Source organism: Ursus americanus, chromosome 16 (assembly GCF_024610735.1).
Source record: "Ursus americanus isolate L20-20 chromosome 16, mUrsAme1.1.p, whole genome shotgun sequence".
Lineage (NCBI taxonomy): Eukaryota > Metazoa > Chordata > Mammalia > Carnivora > Ursidae > Ursus > Ursus americanus.
This window is the reverse complement of record NC_142142.1, coordinates 39,377,882-39,388,557: the sequence shown is the minus strand read 5'-3', so window position 1 is coordinate 39,388,557 and position 10,676 is coordinate 39,377,882. Positions and strand designations below refer to the sequence as shown.

Sequence of the window (10,676 nt, the reverse complement as noted above, 5' to 3'; positions counted from 1 at the left end):
TTTGAGGCCTCATTCATTCTATTTTTCAAGAATTCTTGAGTAGTGGAGGGAATGAGCATCCTTTTGATTCTCGATAAAACAAAAAAAAATCTATTTTTTTTTAGACATCTAGGGCTAGAGCAGATTGTGCAGCTGTCCACTACTGCCCCTTCCTGAGGTTCCAGGAGTTTCTTTCTTTTGCTTGCTTTTTTTCTTTTCTTTCTTTCTTTCTTTCTTTCTTTCTTTCTTTCTTTCTTTCTTTCCTTCCTTCCTTTCTTTTTCTCCTTCCCTTCCTCCCTTCCTTCCTTCCTTCCTTCCTTCCTTCCTTCCTTCCTTCCTTCCTTCTCTCCTCTCCTCTCCTCTCCTCTCCTCTCCTCTCCTCTCCTCTCTCTCTCTCTCCCTTTCTTCTTCTCCTCCTCCTCCTCCTCCTCCTCCTCCTCCTCCTCCTTCTTCTTCTTCTTCAAAAGCATTCTTCCTTGCAGTCTGCTGTGTCTGGAATCTCATCAAATTCATTGGCACTACGGGATTTTGAAGGGTCACAGACATTAGAGGCAGAGAGTAGGAGATCCTTTTTCTAACTTCTCACTTTACAGATGGGAAGATTGAGATCTGCGATGAGGTCATTTTCCCAGAGATTCAGGACTAGAATGTGGATTCTTAACCCAGTGTGCTCAGCCCGGTGTCCTATCTAATCCCACTGTCCCCCTGCAGAGCAGAACCAGAGTTCATAGGGTTTCGGTGACATCTGTCACCCACTCACAGCCATGCTCTCTCTCTCTTTTATAAAGTTCTTAGTTCATTCATCTTCTCATGAAAAATTTGCACAATCACCACACAGATAAAGTCCCTACAGAACCTTTCCTCCTTCTGCTATCCGATCTCTGGCTCACTTTTGCCAGCAACCACATTGGCTTTTGCAGCCCCTCTGACTTTCTTCATTCTGTTCTTGTGCTCCTTTCGCTGTTTTCTTGATGTCTTTTTCCTCTCACACAGGCCATGTCTTGCAAGTCTATGGTTGGGCTCATTTTTCTTTGCACACTCCAAGGAATCCTAAACCATTCCAGGGCTAGGTGTCTTGCCACCACCAAAATGGGTTCTGAATCCAAATACAAAGATGACATCTGGGTGGGCTTGGACATTTTGGCTAGTTTCCCCCGAATTTCTGTCTTAGGTACTGTAGCCTTTCCGGGGTGATGAACCCCAATGACCGTTTGTTTCCACTGAAGTTGTCAGTTGGTCATGAACTTCTTGGTCTGGATGGCTACTGTGCTGTTTACGATGGCAGCCAAACTTTAAGCCATGCTTTCTTTCTCTAAACACACACACACACACACACACACACACACACACACACACACACACGTACACACACACATATGAATTTTTGGATTTGGGAAAATAAGTCTTGAAGGTTTGGAGTGTAAGGTGCTGCCCAGGGTGGCCGGCGATGAAGCTGGAAGAGTCAGCGGGGCCCGTGCGTGAGGGTATGTTTGCCACCCTGGGTGCCTGAGCTTTCTTCCAGAGGGCGATGAAGATTCACTAAAGACTTAAGCAGGGAAGTAACAATGTGGCATCTGTCTTTTAGAAGGACAGCTCTAGCGATTCTGTAGACTGTGTGAAAAGAGAGATTGGAAAGATGGAGACCTGTCAGGACAAGCTTTCCAGAGATGGTGTGGGCCTGGGCCAAGGAAGTGGTGGGGGTGATGGAGAGGAATACACTGGGACCTCTTCGAGTTTGCCCTGTAGGGGTGTGGTAGGGTGGGGAGAAGATAAGGCTGACTAGTGGAGGGGTGAGGTGGATACAGGTACCTTTGGCCAAGTTGGGGAAAACAGGAAGAAGAAGGTATGCCTGTATGTGTATGCTGTGTAGGGCATGTGCAGAGAAGGGACTCCTAAGTTTAGTTTTGGGCCTAGTGGGGACTCACTGGGATGTCACGGAAGCTCAGCAGGGATGGGGGCTAGGAATTGTCAGTTGGGAGTCAAACGCTGAGATGGGTAGTTGAGGCTGTCAGAATGCACTCTGCTGGAGGAATATATGTGAAATTAAGGGTTTTTGTTTAAATTTCTACTCTTCTTTTCAGTTTCCCCATTCCTCCACTTTTCTCTCTTCACACTTCCAAGAGCACAGGTGACATCTGCCTACCCAATCACTAATCTTGCTCTCTCTTTTCCCACATCTGGGGCCCTTCCAGAAGCAATAAGCACTCTTGGTTTTCCTCTATGGAAGGCAGTGATTTGCACCCAACGGAGCTCTGTAGTCTGCAAGTGTCTTCCAGTTGGTCTGTTGGCTGATTCAAAATGTCAGCGTGGGATGTCCTGAGGGGAAGGAGGAGATTCCTGCGTAGCTGGGAGAGAAAGAGGGGAGAGAAGGAGAAATTTCGACTTGGAGGAACTTGATGTTTGGACTCTCATCAACCACAGCTTGAAAGTATCGGACAAGTTGGAGGGCTGCTCCTGTCAGGGTGGCGAGGAGGTGACATTACCATGTCCCGTCACCTCTTGGTGATGTCAACAGTGATGAGGGAAGCTGCATGCAGGTGCAGGAAGGAGGAAGCAAGGACTGGGGAAGAACAGCAAGGCCTGATGAAGGAGGTAACGTCTGGCTTCTCAGCAGAGCATTGGAACCCAAAGTGGGAGAAGAGTGAGGTCTGCTGGAGGCCTTGGGCTCTGCTCTGGGACCCACACTCAGGTGGGAGGTGGGGCTGAGGCCAGAGAGCCCGAAGTAGCTTTTCTTCTCCCACTAATCTGGGTCAAGGTCTAGTTTTATATTCTTCTGTAGTTAAATACCAGAGTTTTCTGCCCTTTAATTTCTGATGTTCCTGAGAATCAGAGAAAACTGACACCTATAAGCCTCAGGCATATTTGGTTGTGGGCTCTCAGTTAGAAATCTTCTCTGCTACTCTGGGCTCACTGCTCTCACCTCGGTGAGAGAGCTGTCCATGATGATATCCATGGCTCCTTCCCCACTGCCTACTCACTTCACTTCCAGAGTGAAACACAGGCAGGAAGCCCGACATGAGGCAATATGCATTGACTAGGTTAATAAGAGATATGAGAGGTGAGGTAGGAATTCCACAAAGCATTTGTCAATGAGAAGCCAGATAAAAAATTTGAGGCCAATAGCTTACTAAGTGGAAGTCCTCCCGTCCTGGGAGATTTAGTAAGAACCCTCCCAACCTGTTGGGTCCAGTAAGAAGTGTGCTGGGTGAGAGCAGGGTGGAGAGATGGAATCCGTTGTTGGGCAGGTAGTTTGTTTCTTGTTTATGAGAATTGTGCCCCCTAGTGCTGGGCTATGTACAACCCTCAAAACCTTAAAGGTGACCTTGCCTGGAAAGATCTTTGGGAGATTCCTTTCTCCCTCCACCCCTCTTTAAGAGCCTGCCTTGTTGGCCCTGTCTGAAATGGTGGAAGTTTTGAAAAAGACTCTGATACTTTTAAAGTATAAATATATGTGAATGGGAAGCATTTTAAAACTGTTATCGGTTGTTTTCACCTGAGTGTAAATTAAGACGCAAGCAGCAACACATTTTGAGGAAGGGAAGTGAGGATACATGAGAAGAATTAGAGAGAGGGCAGAAAGCAGGGTGGGGGCTGGGGTGGGGTGGGGAAGACAGGGAGTGTAGCAGGTGGAGGGGACGGGGCACGAATGCTTGGAGGAGACAAGAGTGGAGGAACATGGTGCCGACAGGAGGGGTTGGCTGCCCTGGGTTTCCACAGGCTCTGTGCCTACCCCCTAATTTTACCTACATGAAGAGAACAAGAGCCGGCAGCTCACCTCAGTTACTATTATTATTATTATTATTATTTTTTGGCAGAACAAATCAAATAAGTTGCAAACTCCAAAAGTGAGAATGGTATCATACTTTCTAATTGCAAGAGGCCCAAATAATGCTACTTATTCTGTGGGCTCATTGTGTTCTTACTGATGATAATAAGAATATTTTTGCTCTTTCATGAGCAAGGAATTCAAAGTTCCCAGAGACTGGGTCATTTAACTAGCATCCCCAAATAACCCAACATCAAACCGAGCTGGGGCTGAGCCCTGGCTTGAAGATCGGCAATTTTGGGCAATCGGCTTGACGGTTCCATGCTCCTGCTCTCTCAGTCATAGAAGGGCTGGTCTTTTAGGCTCAGGTCCTGGAGCAGCCATATCTGGTTTTCAAGTATTTTATTTTATTTTATTAAGATTTTATTTATTTATTTGACAGAGAGAGAGACAGCCAGCGAGAGAGGGAACAGAAGCAGGGGGAATGGGAGAGGAAGAAGCAGGCTTCCCAGCGGAGCAGGGAGCCTGATGTGGGGCTCGATCCCAGCATCCTGGGATCACGCCCTGAGCCGAAGGCAGATGCTTAACGACTAAGCCACCCAGGTGCCCCAGGTTTTCAAGTATTTTAACAACAGGTGAGGAGAGGCTTCTTCCTGTTGAGTGTGGGTAGGACTTGGTTGGCATAGTTCAGGGGTTGGGGAATGGGCTTCTGAGAGTACAACTCTCCCAAAGTTATGGGCCAAACTTTGAGTGCATGTACGTGCCCGGGTATTTTTCAGGGATGAGGTCTCACAGTATTTATGACCTCTCCACAGCCTCCAAATGGTTAAGAATCACATCAGAGCAAACTGTGATCTCTGCTGACTTCCAATGAGTTGAGTCCCCATAATGTGCCATCGCGTGGAGGGGAGGAAGTGAAAATGAATACCACAGGGGAAAAATGTTCTCGTAAGACAAATTAAATAATACTCCTCTGTTATGAGTGTTCTCTGTGCCTTTTTGCAAAGGTTCCAAAGACAGTAGACCAGCCACACTGGGGCCATCAAGTTCATTGTTGACCTAGAGTTGGGCTCGGCTTTCAGGCAAGTCACTGTGTTCGTATAAATCCTATTTAAATTAGCCTGTGAGCACGTATCCCAGGAGTGTGAGGAGTGTGTATACGGAAGGAAGATAAGGAGAGAGCTATGTGTAGTGCGAGTATATGATGGGACAGGAGGGCCGTGCCCACGATGGGAGTGAGGGGGGTCCTGTGCACACATACAGATGGCAGGTCTCGCTGGAAGAGAGGCAGCTGAGTGGGGTACAGAATAAACAGGCTGGGTGGGACTTAATACCAGATGAGTGTGTCAGTCTTCCTTTTGCTACTCTCAAACCAGATGACCTTTGCCTATTCCCTTAACCCCTTTAAAGTCTTAGTTTTACTTGCCCAAAGTGGAGATGCTAATAATTCCTGTCCCACCATTCTCCCCCCCCGAGTGTTTCTGTGAGGATAAAGTCTGATAATATATAGGAACTCGTTTTACAGATCACGTACTCTTTTGTATAGTATTTTGTCAAGTATTTTTATTTTTTAAAAGATTGATTTATTTAATTTTATTATTTATTTATTTATTTGTTTTTGAGAGAGAGAAGGAGATAGAGAGGGAAAGAAAGAAAGAGAGAGAGGGCACGAGCAGGAAGAGGGGCAGAGGGAGAGGGAGAGAGAATCGTAAGCAGACTGCATGCTTAGTGCGTAGCCTGTCGTGGGGCTCGATCTCACGACTCCGAAGTCATGACCTAAGCCAAAATCAAAAGTTGGAGCCTCAACTGACTGAACCACTCAGACACCCCTAAATTTATTTATTTATTTATTTTGGTGGGGAGGGGCAGGGAGAGAGAATCTCAAGCAGACTCCATGCTGAACGCAGACCCCATCGCAGGGCTTGACCCCTCAACCCCGAGCTCATGACCTGAGCTGAAACCAAGAGTCCTATGCTTAACCAGCAGAGCCACCCAGGCGCCCCTCAAGTATTTTTATTGAGAAGAACGCACTGATGGGAGAAAACAGGGCCAGCTAGGAAGAATGATGCATTTTATTTTGCAGCCTGGTCTAACATTCTGAAAGGAAGAGCGGGTGCTTTACTACTGATGGTGGTACATGGCCTGAGGCTCAAGTTCAAGTTCACATCTTGAAGCTACTATTTTGGATGCTGATGGTGGTGGGAAAAGGGTATACTGGGAGGAGCAGAGTGGACGGAAGAGTGTTTGGCAGAAAAAAACTGCTCTCTAAATCCCCAGACAGGAGTGGAGGATTTAGCATTCATTTCTTCTCCCTTCTAAGGCCTCCTCTTCCACCATCCTGAATGCTAGCTGTATCCTCAACAGCCCAAAACTCCAAAATAATTTACATTTGTGTGTGTGTGTGTGTGTGTGTGTGTGTGTGTGTGTAAATCTATAGAATGAATTGTTAAATTGGGAAGCCTGAGATCCAAGGGTAGTGGCTGTTATTTAAAACTCTAGAAGGGGGGATTCAGGGTATAAGCAGGAGGCAACCTGGAACTATGATTTGATGAGTTTCCCCAAGCCAAGTCAGGACCCTTTGTTCTAACCTCCTAGCATCCAAGAGAACAAATACAGGACTTAAGAACCAGAGGGCCTTCCATGAAATACTTGGCCCCAGAGAACAAATCAGAGTGGGTGGCTGAGAGGGGAAAAATAGAGTTAAACATTTCTTCTGAGCAAAGAAGAATGGACCCAGGCCCAGGGTTATAATTCATGGGGCCTCAGATGAATCTCCAGCTGCTTCAGCTGTCTCTACATCTGGGAGAAGATTGGCCAAGGAATCCAGCACTGGGGGAAGCCAGTGGAGGACGCGGCTCAGTGGTTTAATGCGCCCGGAGTCTTCCAAGAAGCTTCCTTGAACCCATGCCTTTTCTAGATGTTGTATGCTTGGCCATCTCTGTGGCACAGTTTCCAGGAAGAGTACTTAAACACATCTGGGACTTTAAGAGGTCTTTGACAAAGAATGCTGGAGACAGGGGCGCCTGGGTAGCGCAGTCGTTAAAGCATCTGCCTTCGGCTCAGGGCGTGATCCTGGTGATCCGGGATCGAGCCCCACATCAGGCTCTTCCGCTATGAGCCTGCTTCTTCCTCTCCCACTCCCCCTGCTGTGTTCCCTCTCTCGCTGGCTGTCTCTCTGTCACATAAATAAATAAAATCTTAAAAAAAAAAAGAAAAAAAAAAGAATGCTGGAGACATAAGACACACAAAATGGTAAGTCCTTAAATCTATTTTCTGTGACAACCTAATCTGAATCCTAACCTGGTAAACTAATGAATTAATACTATCTGATTTGAGGAATGGGAAGACTTCCTTCAGTCACTTCCCTCCCCGTTAAGATATTGCCTAGACCATAGAGCTTATTTCGTATTTCTTCGCCTACCCACTCTCTTTTCTCCTTGATTTTTTTCTCCCATTTGGGGAGCTAGCCCATGATGCTTGATTTTCCAGGAAGGCAGGTCCTCACCTTGAATAATCACATTCGGAAAGAAGCGAAGTCTACGTCTCCAAACCGAATCCTTGTAGCTGCGTCTGCTGTAGACTCTCCATGCATCATCCTTTTGGACTGATTTTCTAGCTAGAACCTTCTGCACCCACCTGGCTCCACCAAGCAGTCAACACAGGTTCTGGGGACTGTCATGGAGGTTGACATAAAAGTAAAGGAAGCCCTGGTTTTGATGAGTTTCTCGTCTAGTCCTGTGTGGCCATAGCCCAGTCCAGGAAAAGGATTTAACATTTAATTAGCAAAAGGGCAAGTTTAAGAAGAATATTTTTATGCTAGAAATGGAGTAAGCATACCCTGAAGGAAATGAGAAACAAGGAGCAAAGCTGCCCTGTGTGAATGACATTACGTGGCTTCCTGGAGGAGGTGAGAGTGAAACACGCAGGCACTGAGGAGGCTGAGAGGAAATCCTAGATGGAGGAAATGGCTTACACGAAGCTATGCATGTTGAAACAACAGCTTCTGGGCAGAAGAAGCCAAGCTAGTCAATTTAGCTAGAGCCAGGATTTTATGTAAAGGGTAAAGAGAAACGAGTTTATGACCTGAGCAAAGTAGCTGACCAGGTAGCCTTAGACAAGTAACTATCCCTCTGGACCTCAGCTGCTTCAGCCAGGAAATGAGGGGGTTAGGTGACTAGGGCACTGGGCGAAGGTTTCCGTCAGAGGTGAAGAGAGTTAATAATTATGGGAGCAGTGTGTCAGGCACTCCAAACTCTCCTAAAAGATAGTCTAATCCATCTCCATTTCAGAGGCGAAGTATCTCGTCCAGAGTTTCATAGACTGAGTGACCAAGCTGGGACTAGGGTTGAGTCAATTTCTTCATTCACTATGAATGGACAGCTCCCATTTGCCAAGCACTGTGCTAGGCCCTGGGGGAGATAACAGTGAATGGGACAGATACGGTCCCGCTCTCATTCTACTCGGGGTGTGGGGGAGGAAAGTCAATAAAAAAGTAAAGATCCAAGTGAATAAATAAGTTGAAGCAGCAGTACATGCTATGAAGAAAATAGAACATGGAATCGTGGTCATGATTTGGGGCTTCTTAGGTTGGGTGGCCTCGGAAGGCCTGAGGAGGTGGCAAACCTGGGTGGAGACCGGAAGGGCAGGAAGAGGTCTGCCTAGTTGGCAAAGGGCATAACTGGCCAAGCTGAAGTATTTAGACTTGACAGCATGGACGAGGCCCCCAGTCTTTCTTTTGGAGAAGGAGTTGCTCTTTATTTCTCAAAGATCTTAAGATGGTGGAGGATAGGGAGAAGCAAGAGGGTGGCAGCAGCAGAGTCCTAATATGGAAGTGGGGTGGCCAAAGTGACATGGGAAATTTCTGAGCAGGGCTGGGAGAGGTTGTTCCCATTCACTTCCATCCCTTCCCTGATAGCAATACCAGAAGACTTCTGGTGTTAGCATCACCAGAAGGTGATGATGGCAGTCATCTTGGAGGGCCAAGTAAGGCTTGGTAATAATAATAATAATAATAATAATAATAATAATAATAATAGCTAATGAGAATATTAACTATTAGATAATATTTAAAGAACATTTTTTAAAAAAATTCATTAATTTATGTTAGAGAAAGAGTGCATGAATGGGGGGGAGGGGCAGAGGGAGAGAGAGAGGGGAAGCAGACTCCCCACTGAGCGTGGAGGCCATGTGGGGCTCCATCCCAGGACTCTGAGTTCATGACCTGAGCTGAAACCAAGAGGCAGACACTCAACCAACTGGGCCACCCAGGCGCCCCAAGAAACATTTTTAATGTTTCTAAGCATGTCTGAGCACTTTTTAAGGATTAACTTATTTAATCTTTGAAGTAACTATAGGAGAAGGGTAGTATTATTATCCTAACTGTAATACTGGAGAAGCTGAGGCTTAGGGAGGTACAGTCTCTTACCCAAGATTGCACAACTGAGGTGGGTGGAGCAAGGATGCACATCCTAGGGCCCCCCTGGGCTCTCGATCATCATGCAATGTTGCCTTCCATAGGCTTCAAACAGTCATGTAGTGTTTGATCTGGAAGTGACCTTAGATATCATATAGACCAGAAATTTTTAATTCAGTCCTATGAGAGGAGACCTCCGATTTAGGATAATCCTTCCTCTTTTGACAGATGAAAAAATTAAGAGTCGGAGAATCAGATTTGTGATGGAAATGGAGGGTTGATGCTGAGTTCCAACTTCTGCTTGAATGCTCTTAGTAATCTATTTCAGCATATCCCTAGATACTTAAATCCTGGTTAGAAACCTCTGGCAGAAGCAATTGTACAGAATTGCAGCCTCCAAGAGGGGAGAGACAAGCATGAAATAAGATAATGCTCATAAAATTCTTGGTGTGGTGCTCAGCACAGAGTAAGCGCTCAATGCATGTCCATGCCTTTGAGAAAGTCCACATGGCTGGTTTCTGTGCCCAGTGGTGAGAACAGCTGGGCCATGACTGGGGAAGGGGAAGCAAGACACACAGGTGGAGGCTGCCATCTTGATTGACATGCCACGGTCCTTACCCAACCCCATTCACCACAGTGAAAGTAAAATGTCTTTGGAAAGCTCGTAACCCATCATTAAAACTGCTGGGTGTAGGAAAACAATTGCTTGCCCTAAATAAGTGACTTATGATTGCCCTTGGTTTGTCTGAGTTTTCTTTAATTATAGGCCCTCTTGAAACACTCAAACACACAGGGCCTTTGTAAATTTGAATCCCTTCTCACTCACATACAATCCCCCCGTATACACACGCTTCCTTGCCTTTAGAGAGCATAAACACCCATCTCTTACTCATACACATAATGAATTTCAGCCCCGTGTATCTCAGTTGAAGAGGGGCCCAGGAGAATGATGGGTATCTGAGCAGTCTTCCTGGTCCAAGGCACCACAGGGCTCTTGGAAGGGTGGGTCTTTTATGGGGAGAAGATAATGGGCAAAAAGTGCTCTTGACTGATAGACCAGTCCCAGCATTCTCTTTCTTATAATAATAGAGTTGTTTACTTGAGCCATTCCCTAAAAAAATTCCAAATTTCTTCCACACCACCCCACTTCATGCTTCAAATCATTGTATTACCCCCGCCTCCCATCCTCTTTTCTTGCAAATTCAACTGCTGCCTTTGGTTCTGAAAAGACTTTCTAGGTATTAGTAGAGACTAGGAAAACCTTCTTTTTTCTACTTGCATTTCTTCCTTGTCAGAAGAGAGAAGAGGATTTTATGGAGAGGTACAGAGCCTCTTGGGGACCAGTGTCTGAAACAGGGCTCATCAGAACTAGATAGGAACTCATGGCTTGATGGTCTTGTTCCCATCAACCCACACTCAGCCTTCCCCTCCAGTGCCCGAAATGACACCTGGTCAAGGATCAGATGAGAGAAGCTCTTGGAGGAAGTACTGGCAGATTTCCCTGTTGCCCGCCAGCCA

At 46.2% G+C, this 10,676-nt stretch overlaps 1 pseudogene; it reads right to left on the bottom strand.

Moving 5' to 3' along the window:
* Positions 1-849: 849 nt before the first annotated feature.
* On the bottom strand, positions 850-2,932 carry LOC123783203 (small ribosomal subunit protein eS24 pseudogene; annotated as a pseudogene).
* Between the last annotated feature and the right edge of the window lie 7,744 nt (positions 2,933-10,676).